The sequence below is a fragment of the Hypomesus nipponensis genome, chromosome 11, assembly GCF_054491055.1.
Source record: "Hypomesus nipponensis isolate SF chromosome 11, ASM5449105v1, whole genome shotgun sequence".
NCBI lineage: Eukaryota > Metazoa > Chordata > Actinopteri > Osmeriformes > Osmeridae > Hypomesus > Hypomesus nipponensis.
Window position 1 is genome coordinate 16204608 of NC_140371.1, and position 13068 is coordinate 16217675.

The window sequence follows — 13068 nt, forward strand, 5'->3', positions numbered from 1 at the left end:
CAGTGCCCAGTCTGACCCTGTGTTGTTCTGTGCATCTGACAATAAAAGACTTGTATGTTATGTATTCTGCTGTATGTTATGAACAAAAATGTACTTCTCTGCAGTTACTCTATGGCTTCCTATGTTTTATTCATGTTGTGGTATGGCTTATGGGAGGTCTAATGGAGTTGTCAAGGCCAAAGCTTTGTCTGATGTCTAGATGCTTAGATTTTCCAGGCTGAGGTACATTTGAGTGTTCATAGAAAACCATCGCAAATGAATAGACAGCATCAACAGAAAATGTGAAGTCACTGAAAGCTTGCAAAAAGACAAAGAAGACTGCCAGTTCGATAAAAGGTGGATCTAGTCCAGACTTTTTAGAGGGTAATTAAACATCATCAATAAAAAAAGAACGAGCACTGCATTTTTATATATCCTGTGGGTCTTTTAGGGGAATGCAACAATATGCACATAAGCCAAATGTTCAGGAGCACAATACAATTTCCAAAACCACAGTCTCCTCTCACAACATAAGGACTCACTCAATAGGTGCCCCTGCACAACTGCCCAAACACTAGCATTCAAATGAACACGTCAATGCTTCTGTGAACTCCAGGTGACACAGACGTGTGAATGTTCCTTGGTCGGCATACACAATGAATAATTTGTGAGCTGACTGCTGAACCGGTATAAACACTCTCTCCACGTTTCTCGTGGCCTGCCAGTAGTATGGCATATCTTACACATGATCAAACAAGGTCACAAAGTGGAGCTACCCAACAGATCTCTAAAAGGTCTGATCAATAAGTCATGTGTTTGTGTGAGGATGTTTTTTGAATTGTGAACCTGCACTGTCTAGATATAGATCTATATTTGCTGAAGGCACTGACTGACATGATTACCTGGGATGCATTTAGATTATTTTCTTTGTTGGATCTACGCATGAGGAATGTGAAAAACAAATAGAGGCTGTTTAGTCATCCCAGTATTTTACCGAACCGAGGATAATCTTCCTCAAACATTAACCACATTTTACCTCTACAGCCACATTACCTGATAATAGGGGAATGTGCTGTCTCATGAGGTATAACTGGCTCAGTGCACGTTAGGCTATAATAACAGCATCTTATCTCTCTATACGATTCATCACAAAGACGCCAGGCTCTGTTGGGTGCTGATCTGCTGTGTGAGTTCCAACACATCCATCCTAATGGGGAGCTCTCCAGAGGAGTTGGGGCATGGATGACAGAGTGGGAACAGTGGGGATATCAATTAGAGTGGGAAGTTTCACCCACCTGTCTGCCCATGCCCACACCATACACACACATGCAGTACGCACGCACACACAAACATGCACACATACACATCACATGGCCCATCCCACTCTAGTGCCGCAGATATATCTTCAAATGAACCAAATCTTAAAGGAAAGGCTTTCTTCACACCTCATTTAGTCCAATGCTAACATAAATCATTTTAGGATAAACTCACTGTGCCTGTTCCCTCGCACTTGGCCTCCACAGTCAATATCCCCCCACTTTCCCGTGTGTTTCCGCTAAGCAAACTGCGCTTTTGCTTCTGAATTGATGCTGTTTGCATATTAACAGGTAGAGTCTCTCGACTAAATAATGTAAATTCAGCTTGCTAAAAATTGTCTATTTTTGTATGATGCATGATGCAGTTTGATGTGCAAGCAGGCTACAGTACACCACCTGCACCAGATGTTAACTCCAGCTAGCTCCTTCAAGTTGAATGCTGAACAGGGAGGTATTCGGCGTTAGCTAGGTATAGATCCTTTAACCTTCCTGTCAGATTGAAAATGTCAGTATACAAAAAGGCTAATTTGTCACACATTCGAAAACATTTTCTGTTTGGTGTTCTCAAGTGTTTGATTAAATTATACTATTCAGGAAACATACATTTTATCCACAGCCCTCTCACTAATGTTATAATAAATAGAAGAATGATTTGAGTTATTCTTTCTATATGGCCCTGCCCTGCTCTTTCCACCTTCTGTACCTGATGGCCAATCATTAAAAGTGAAATAGAGGAAATGAGGAAATTGCCATTCATCACTTTTTGAAGGTCTTCCATCAAATATAAATGCGTATATCTTCTGGCTCCTCGATATGGGTAAGAATGGGGTTTGAGACTTGAGGCAGAAGGCTCTTAAATATAAGGATTGCCAAGGTTTTAGAATTTTTTGCTCATTTGAGGGGCCACTTGACTTAGATATGAAGGAAATTTCTGATGAGGGTGTACAGTGTCAAGGTAGTTTACAAGCTCTATTTAGGGGTACCTGGTGATTTGATCAGTCATGTTCTCTGAAAATACTTTATTCAGTGTAGAGATAAAGCCTGCTCTTTGCGCATCCACGGTAATGGAATTCTTCCTATGGTTTAGGTTCAAGCAGTGTTAAACAGTCCTCCACAGTTTTATGCTGAATATTAAAGTCTTTCTCATGAATTTGTGTCTTTATGCCTCAGAGCATGGCTTTCATGCACACATATACACAAGATGTTTAACTTTGAAATGGTGCTCACGTACAGAAATGCACACACACACACACATTGACGTACACATGCATGAATCCCCATACACACACAAACACAAAAGCACATATTGGCACACACATGTTGTATAAATGCATACTCACACACATAATCACAAATTGGCACCCCCTCCTCCACACACACACAAACACAAAAACGCACATGCTCCTACAGTCAGCCTTATTTTGAAGCGTGAATAATTCATTTTTCGAAGTTTTAATGATTTGTGTATCATAGCGGATAGCTTGTTTCTGGTCAGAGTCAAGGTTCCGGGCCCTGCCCTCACTAGTGAGACTACAGGAGAATTCAAAACAAGGCTCATGGGAAGGGAAGCTTGGGAGGAGGTTTGGAGGTGGGGGGTCTAGAGATCAGAGGGTGAAGGCAGCAAACAAAATGCATCTTTAATCGGGATGCTGTTTATGTATCATGGTGCTGAGAGCGGAGAAGCCTACACGGCGCAGAAACCTCTCTGTTAATTACACTCAACTTCAGATGATTCACAGAGAGGACTGCCTTTGGTAAACATTAAGAAGTACAACACTCAACATCTGCACAGTAAGGCAAGGAAAGTTACAGTACTACATCTACATGGCTTCAATAGCTCCTCCCACAAATTCAAGCCGACAGGTTAAATGGGTGTTGGTCACTTAAAACGCATGAAAATCAAGTCAGGCAACACTCTAAGATGTAAGTGTCAAACATTCAAGTATTAAAACTGTCGCAAGATTTGAAGATAACCTTTTGGGTTCTGTGCACTGGGATGACTTGGAATGAGATGCAAAGAGACCCGTCTTTGAGAGCTATTGTGAATAGATTTTGAATTTCCTAAAAATGAGGTAAACAAATTTAAAACACTTATTTTTGAAAGGGTTTACACAAATTATTTGTGTTGGTTTAGGGACACAAATTGTTCAATACATGGTAGAACCTGCAAAACAGGACAGGCTTTTCTGTTCATTACACTAGACTTTGTGCATATTTTCCTTGAAGGAATTTATGGTATATTTACTTTGATGTGAAGGAACCTCCAGGGTATTCTTTTCTCACATCATTATTCCCATACTGTACCAGGAGGAACATTATAGCTAAGAAAATACACACAAACAGTTGCATGTCACCTTGTTTAAGGTCTGACAAAAAAGAAAGTGGGCAGTAGGCAGTATGGTGGAATTCCAGTCTCATAGGGAGCATTCATCATCACAATTTGTAATTACCATACTACCAGTCCTGATTGACAGGCATTCATTATTTAAAGCTGTGTGTGGATGTGTTTGTGTCTTAGTGCGTGCATGTGTGTGTATGTGTGTGTGTGTGTTGCTTCAGTTGTGTTCTCATCCCATTGACAGGTACATGGATACAGAGCTAAAATGATGGCACCATGTTAGTCCATGATTAATGTATCTAGATCTTTTAATAGACTTTTCCCATCATGATATTTGGAAAATGGTATGGATTAAAAAGCTAATGGAAAGTCATGTAGAATAATGAAACAGTAAAATACAGTGGATAGCCAGATCTCTATTTGAGATAATGTCCTGTTTATTTATGCCATCTGTTATGTAAGCTAATGAGAATCAAGCAGGTTTTTGTTTTGTTTTGTTTGCTACATTAAATTTGTGGACATTAAAGTAACTCAATTTTTTTTTAAGCAGCTGTTTGCAAACACATTTGCCAGGTTTTTAGACAGCAGATAAATGGAAAGTTTTAGCTTTTGTTTTTTTTTATTTCACCTGTTTGCTTTTCAGAATGAATCGTGTTGAATCTGTGTGTGCCATGCACACCAGATGATTTCCCATCTGGTTTTTGAACACATTTGGCCTCACATTTACATGAACAACTCTCTCAGAACGATAGAATTTCTTCAGGGAATTCTAACGACTGCAGACAGAAATTCGATTAAGATAAATTCAAGGCAAGCAAGCAATTTTTAGGAGGTTAGAACCAATTTCTCCTCACTTGATTGGCCACAAAAAAGCACAGAGAGCTTGGTGAACAGCAGAGTATTGTAAGAAAGACACTTGTGCCATCTTCACTCCTTCTTGTCTTCATTTTGCACCCGCAGCCCCTAAGGAGATCTGATAAATAGCTAACGGCACGCCTGCCAAATAAGGTGCCTCATATATAAATATTTGATATTATATAGTTGATGCATAGTATTTAACCTATTTAAGATGGTTCCTGACCCCGCAGCATCTTATCTTCCCTGGCATGCATGGATTAGACAAATGCAGACAGACAGTCTTGGAGAAAATACTACAGTAGAACCCACTAGTCTCCACTACTCTGAAGCCGCTCTGTCAGCCTAGCTCCAGTAGATCCATACTCATTGGAGGATGCAGTTAATCTCTTCTGATATTTAAATCATCATAATAACACAGCACATGTTGACTTAAACCCATCCTTTTAGACATACAGTAAGAAATTGGACAGGTATGACAGAATCATGCCACATCCAAAGCAAAAACATCAGTCTCTTCAGCTTCCCAGGCTTTCACTGTCCTTTCACGATGGTGTCTCTAGTCTATCAGAGTTGAACTTGTGATTAAGCCTTATCGACAGTGCCTCATCAGTGCCTTTTCCAGTGCAATGTGAGAGTGTGTTTGTCGTCAGTGTTGAACAAGTAGCGACATCGAGGAAGCGGCCTTCCCCAGTAAGTATTTGTCTGTCTGTAGATCCACTGTTTACTGAGTCCTTTGGGAAAGGGTGCACAACCTTTTTGAATGTCTGACTGCCGTGCCTCCAACTCCCCCTGATTGTCTGTCTATTGCCAGTTCTAGTAAAACATTTCTACAGTCAAATAAATCCTCATAAAACGTGGGGCTTAGCACGGGCCACATCTCTATAATTCATTTCTCCAGAAGTGATGTCTGTGTTCCCATGGTATTTTGTGTGTGTGGGTGTGTCTGTATGATGCAGGGGATTCTGAATTAACACATTAGTGTAAGACATTGTCTATTAATTAACACAATATTAACAATATTAATACGGAATTCTAAAGAAGCAACACAAATGTTATCTGTACTTTTGATTACTGTAGATTGGGGGGGTTGAGAGCAGGTACAATTATTTTCTCATCAGACTTTGAAGTTTTCTGGCTTTTACAAAGTTTTATTGAGTTACCTTAGATATCATACATTATATCAGTATGACTAAGTACAGTAACCCTTACAATGTTACCTGTCATTCATCTTAAAGTTATGAGACACATTCATGTATCTAACAAATTAATCCAAATCGTTTTTTTATTTTGAATTCATTTGAATACTCCAAATCGTTTAGACAGAATACCTGATTAGGACAATTTCATCAGAAGTGTTCATTAGAACACTTCTTCTGTTAGGATACATTTTAGGATCCAATAGACATTTGGACTTAAATTAAATTAGGGCTTTGAAATGAACACTAAAATCCATACAATTAAAAAAATCTGCAAACATTACACACACAGATCATTTTTCATTCTGTGCAACTATTGACTATTAGGACTGTCTCTGTGCTGTGATCAATTTGCATTGTATAATGTCTATTCTTCACTGGTCCCGATAATGAGACCAACACACTGCCAAATTCTCATTTTGTTTGGCGTTGAGGAATAACAAGGTTGTTAGTTGCAAAGGTTGCATTGATTAATATCTCTTTGCTCTCTTCCGTAGATGAGTAATTCTCGGTAATAGAACTACAGATCCTCACAAGGGATCGATTAGGATTTATTGAATAGATGAAAATCTGTCTCCATGATATAAGAGAAATGCATGATGAGACAATCAAGGGGCCAAGCCAGACTCCAGCTGTTTTTAAAAACACAATAAACAGTATTGGGTTGAAAAATGAATGAGAAGATCTGTTGGGTTTCCTGATCATAAAACCATTTAAGGCAAAGGAATGGTTCCTCGATGACTGCTTACATTTATTCACAATGTCAATAGTGTCTGACTAAAATCATTCAACATGGCCAATGTGCAAGCCTTAGACCAGACCTGCTTCCAGTAGTCCTCCATGTGAAGACAAATAACATAAAATCAAAGGAGCCATCTGGTTGCTTTGGCACGTCTATTGAGTTGTAGAGAAGATGTTGTTTAAATCTTCCACCCCAACACACACGCACACACGCAAGTCACACCCACACACACACACACACACAGCTCCTCTGCGGCTGTGGCTCACACCAATGGAGTGCCAGATGGTGTGTGTTACACTTGTTTTCCTGTCACAGTGATTGTTATTTGTACACCATGGCAACACTGAGCCCTCCAGACACAAGCTTTTGCTTCGGAGTCGAGGAGGAGAGGACAGCAGAAGGGGGTTGAGGAGCAAGAAACGAGTGGTAGAAGTGTTCTTATTAGATGATCACACCGGCCCCTGTAGCAGAACTCCTCTCTGCCTATTTCTGACTCTGGTGACATGAATGTAAGCTTTGCCAGGAACAAAAGAAGTGCCCTGATGTCTCAATATCACTTCTTTTAGCCAGGGGACAGAGCCATGGATCATTTTAATGTCTTGTGTACCGGAAGTTCAGGGCTGGAGATCAATGGGATAACGTCCCCCGGCCAACTGTGACATCTTTTCTCATCCACTGTCGTCCTTGCTTTCTCATTTCCCTCAATAAGCCATGTGAAAATAGCAATATTAGTCTTCTAGAGCAGAACAGTATGATTAAGGCTCTTGCTCACTCTCTACCATCCTTTTGGCTGTTAACAATGAGCAGACTGAGGCAAACTGAATTAGACCCAGCTGTTTTTTCCCTGCCTCTGGGGTCTGTCTAGACTGCTGAGGGCCTTTCATCCTAGACATCACTGTTTAGAACTTAGTGTAGGTTAACCTCAGTTGAGAGCGTAGAGCAGTCGTTGTGGCGTCACTGAAGTATAATTGTCACTGTGGCAACTGATCCAAAATCAAATGTTAGCCTGATGAAACAATCTGGAGATCTACAGAAATTTGAGCTATTGATAAAAATGACAAATATTGAGATTTTTCTGCTGAAGCAAATGTCAGCCGTCAGAAAGATGCAATATTACAGTACAGAACAAAACTTAAGAGATACACATGGCCATGCAACTAGTATCACCAGGGGTGTGTTTGGCCAAAACAAAAGTAGGAACAGTGGTATTTCTGGTCACCCCCACCCAAACGAAAAAAGACGGTCCATCTTCAGGGTGGATAACACTTTTACATGTTACTATTATAAACACGAAAGGAAAGGTCCAAAAGCGTGTCTGCAAAGAAGGTTGACAACATATGGGCCGCTCCCACACCCCCTCTCTCACTACAAATACACATGTCTTGTGTGTTATGTGAGTGCTATTCATTTGATGTTGACAATCATAAAAATTACAGTTTGAATTGCCCCCAAAATACATGAAGGAAGAGTGGCGGGTCCCAGGCAACCGCCCAGGATGCCTCTACCTTGAAACACCCCTGAAGAGGAATTGGAGTTCATGATAAGACATTTGGCAGATGAAAGTTGTAATTTCTCTGTGCCTCTTAACTCAGCCAGAGAAGTCATCATCATCTCGGTGGGATGTCCCTGCGTCCCCCGTGGTGACGTGCGGTGAGTGGTGTTTGACGTGGGGACAAGAGCGAGAAGCAGAAGGTCACAAGCGTCGTCACTTCAAATATGTCATTTAATACTTTGTCAGTTGGTAATCCCACGCAATCTTGCACATCTCCTGTTATTTGTTGAGAGCGAGCTGGGGATTGGAGGGGGTTTAGGGGGCGTTAAGGCGGGAAAAAGGTATGGGCCCTCTCAGTCATCAGGAAATGACATGTTTAGAGCCTGTTAAAAGCTTGATTATTAAGATTTGACATTTCACAAGGGAAAGCTGTCTCTGACAACTTGTACTTAACATAAAACTGTTAACATAAAGTTAAAATAAAATGTGAGAGAATGTGAAAGATAAGGAAGGATTCAAAGACAGACAGAAACAGATACGGCTGAGATGAGAGAGATGAAGACCAAGAAAAAGAAAAAGTGAAAAAATGGTATAACTACTTGATCTCTGTCTCTATGTCTGTCTCATCTGATTATAGCCTTGGACAACAGCGTCTGCGTACCTGAGCTTCAAATGATGATGGGCAGGAGAATGCTCATGCAGTCTGAGATCTGTCTGAGAGGCTCCAGGCAGGAAATATACACTGCAGATTCAGATACACTGCTAAGAATAGAGTGGGCGGAAACCTACATTCTCCATGTCCCCATGTCCTGATCTGAGCATTCATGTGAGTGAATGAGAAGTGCTCTGAGAAAGAACACCAAACGAAGTGGGACAGGGACAAGCATAGGGCTAGACTGACAATTAAGGATGCCTCGGGACTCAATTTGTGATAACATCCATGTCTGCTCTACACTAGAGCTAATCAGTTGCAGGAGTCATCACAGAGATTGACACAATGAGAGCCATACCAAAAATAACTGATCATTCTAGAAATAATTTGTGAGTGCAAGAATTGTCCTTCTGGTTAAAGCTGTCCTCTTCAGCCTAGCTCTGAAATGGACAAAATTATGGCCAAAAATGGTAAATTTAAAGAGTGATATGAGGTAGTGCACCAACGCCAAAAATCTGTCAGGTTGCAGTGAGGGTTAGATGGTTCGCTTTTTCTTCAGAACAACACAAAAACATCTACAGTAATTCAATAACAACATAACCATATTCACTAGTTGCACCAAAAGCACAGTCTTCAGCAAATGTATCTAAAAAAGGTAGTTGAAAAGTGCTAGGGATAGTGTTAAAATATATATGTACCGTTTAAACTGTGTAAGATTTCAGACTTTTACAGAACCTTGTCAGCAGATTGAAGTACTTTTCTGCCCCGGTCAAGTGTGTCGGATTTACGAGGTCTGATTTTGAGTAACTTTTACATCATTCACAAGCTTGGAATAATTCAATAATTTATTAGGTATAGCAATGAATATCTGCATAGTTTTCATGTGAATCTTATTTATGTGGGTTTTTGTAGCAGTTATTCTGTTTGTTTTGTTTGCAGATTCAATAAGTTGCAGAGATAGTTTTAGATTTGACAGCTATTCTCCTTGAATGTGTTACATTAGCCGATAAACTTGAATATTCTTTTTTAGAAATGTGCTTGGTGTTGATTTTGAAAGTACATATATAGTATTAATTCATGTTAACAGAAGTATACGACTTGTTTTGTCTTGCACATAAAAAGGAGGAACTCTACAATAGTACATTAAAATAGTTGTGAGTTAAAATGTTCAGTGGTGAGACAGCAGGCCAACCAGACCGACTGTGTCTGCACTGGGGGTTAAGAAGGGGGTCAGGGAGAGCTTGAGGGTGCAGGTTAGCACAGCCACCCCCCATGTGGTGCAGAGTGGAGGGCAATGATGGGATGTTGTGCAGCAGATGGTGACTCCTCCTCCACTTTCCCTCCCTTTTCTGTTCTCTCCCTTTTCTTTTTTCCCCACCTGTGGAGGCGGATGATTCCTCCACCTCTCTCCGCCCACTTCAGGGACAAGTACGCAGGTCATTTGTCAATGTCGTTTTTAGGGGTCGTCCACATCTTGTCACCCTGGGAGTGTCCCAAAGTCACCCGATGTTCCTACATTTTAATGGGTAGATCAAGCTCAAGTTCTTTCTATGATCGACTCATCTTTGAAGCCCAGGAATTGACTAATCGTTTTCAACAGATGACAGGCATGTCCTACAGGCACCTGGAGGCTGTGACAAGGCCCCAGTGGAGACATCCCTCAAGACAGTCAGTCCACACCAAGCACCTCAACACATTTTCCTCTCTCATTTCTCTCTCTCCTTCTCCTCTCCTCCTTTGTTCCGCAGCCTGCAGTCATGTATCGGTTTCACTTTTCTCTCCGGGTGAGTAGACGTAGTGACAGGCCTTGAGAGGGAAGGATACACAGTGTCCTTATTCTGTCACCCTCTAGTATGGCTTTGACTGGCCCCCGACACATGCATTCTACCCAGTGCTGCACATCCAATAAATCACTGTCCTCTCCCACAACATAGCAAAAGTTTAGTCAAGGAGATGGAAAATGATCAGCCTTCACTGTGATCTATTTCTGTCCATGCGGTCGCCTCTTTGAGTGCAGGGACGAGCAAGATGAAAGAGACGTTTTGACAGGAAGGGATACCAGCATCTGGGCAATGTTACAGTTTCAAAGTAAAGATGGTAGTTTATTTTTACAGGAGGTGACTTGCGCTGTTGATGTGGAATTGATGATACCATCTGAATTAAATGCCTTTACCGGTGTTTTTAAAGAAGTACACCTTGAGGGACAACACAACCAAATGTGTGTCAACTCATACATGTTCCATTCTCCTAGTCCACCTCCAGGCCCTCATTCAGAGATAGGATCATGGCTGGTGCATGTCCTCCCCAGAGTTCACTGTCTTCCTGAATAGGTTGCTCATTAATCTGCACAGCACTTGCTTTCAATGCAAACTGCCCTGCTATCATCGCCTTCCTCAATCACCCCCTTAATCTCCCCAAGTGACAAATTGATGGAGCTGTACGAGGGCTTCTCATCATTTTAAGAAAGGATGTTACAGAGATCACAGGCTCGTTAAAAGGTCAGGAGAAGGGTTACCACTGAAGAGATTAGAGAGGGCCTGGCCAGGCACCCACCATCAACCTGTCAATACAATGTTTGGTTGCAGTGATGGATATTGGTGAGTTAATAGAATGGGTGTCAGAATTGCATGATTGAACACTGCTGGTGAAAACTGACTGTGTGCAAACTGGGGCTGTGAAATGATTGCTTAGGTGTAAATGGAAACTGATTGGATCACAGAATGCAATCTTTCTGTCAGCATATGAAGCATTTTGATGTAGATTTTTTGGCAGCCCTTATTTCTCCATCTATATCTACAGTAAATATGTATATGCTGTGTGTTTAATTTTAATTTTACTCATTCACACATGTAAGTTCAGGCAAGAATATGTAAAGGGATACGTTTCAAATATTTTATGTTTCCAAATCCTAAATCCTGTTATTGGGGAAGTATTTGTATAATAGTGAGCACATTTGAAAAGATACGTGAATAAATTAATACCTGATGAAAAATTTCAAAGGCTTGAAGTTTTGGTGAGTTTTAATTTTGTATGATTTAAATAAATACTCAAGCAAAGACCTGTCACTCTGAACCCTGTCTCACCGAGCCTGCAAGTAAAACAGATTTTGTGAATAACTTAAGTTTACGATCAAGTCAGAGTCCAGCCATTGTATGTTGATTCAGATGTCCACAATCATTCCTTGTAACTCTGTGTAAAGTAATTTTAGAGTGTATTTAACACTTAGTTCACACTTCCTCGTAAATTTGTTTATTGAGTTTCAAACATATTCTAATAAAAGGTAATGGCCCATTTTACTTCGAGGCTGCTGAACACTTTTCCTGAGAAGCCGTGTATATGAATAAAATGACAGTAATATATTTTGAGTGTCATATCTGTCCAGCTAACCACTTCCATCCTCCCAACGTACTCCATTGTTACAGTAAGTTTAAAGTGCATCGTTGTTTAAAGATGATGTAATGTAGTGACCTAAGCTATGAGGACAAGCCAGCTCTGGTTCCAGTACTCTGATCACTTGGAAGGGCCAGCCAGGCCAGTAGGTTGAGAGAGAGAGAGAGAGAGAGAGAGAGAGAGAGAGAGAGAGAGAGAGAGAGAGAGAGAGAGAGAGAGAACAGAGACAGAGACAGAGACAGAGACAGAGAGAGAGAGAGAGAGAGAGAGAGAGAGAGAGAGAGAGAGAGAGAGAGAGAGAGAGAGAGAGAGAAAGACAGTGGGCAAGAGTGAGAGTGAAAGTGGGAGACAGAGTGGGAAAGGGAGAGGCCCTCGGGTCGAGTCCTCAAAGTGCCTGGGTTGCTCTACTTAAAGATCTTTAAATAGGGTGATTCACTAGGATGGCTGAACACTGGCCATCTATCTCTGCTCTTTCTGAGGCATCCTGGGAAGGCCCTGCTGGGGCAGAGCACCATGGGAAAGTGGGCTAGAGTGAGGTGTCGACTGGGCAACTACTGTAGTGACTGTCTGACTGTAATCCCTGCAGGGAAGTCTGGTTGACCCAACAGCCGAGAGCTCTTCAACAATTGCAAATGCAACACTTCTATGATTACAAGGAAATTAGCTATTACCTTTGTATTTGTACTTGAGCTTTCTGTGTACTTGAGCTGTTCGGTGCCCCTTTCCCAGAAAAAGGCTGCCGTTTCACGGATTAACCTTTTATTTAGGATTGCCGGGCCAAGGAGAAGGATTCACGGTGACAAGACGGAGAAGGCTGTAGCTGGCGGTAGCTAACTGCTCTCCAGCTGACGTGGGCCTCAGATGGAGGCTAAACTGTGATGTTGAATGCTGCTCTTCTTTTCCGCAGCTCATTACGCGCCTCTCAATTCCCAGGATGCTTGGCTCCAGTTCACGCTGAGCACTTCGCAGCCAGGAGGAGGGTGATTACAAACGTTTTGCTCGACATGTCTTTCTCTCTCTCTCTCTTTCTCTCTCTCTCTGTTTTCCCCTTTCTCTCTCTCTCTGTTTTCCCCTTTCTCTCTCTCTCTCTCTCTCTATCTCTATC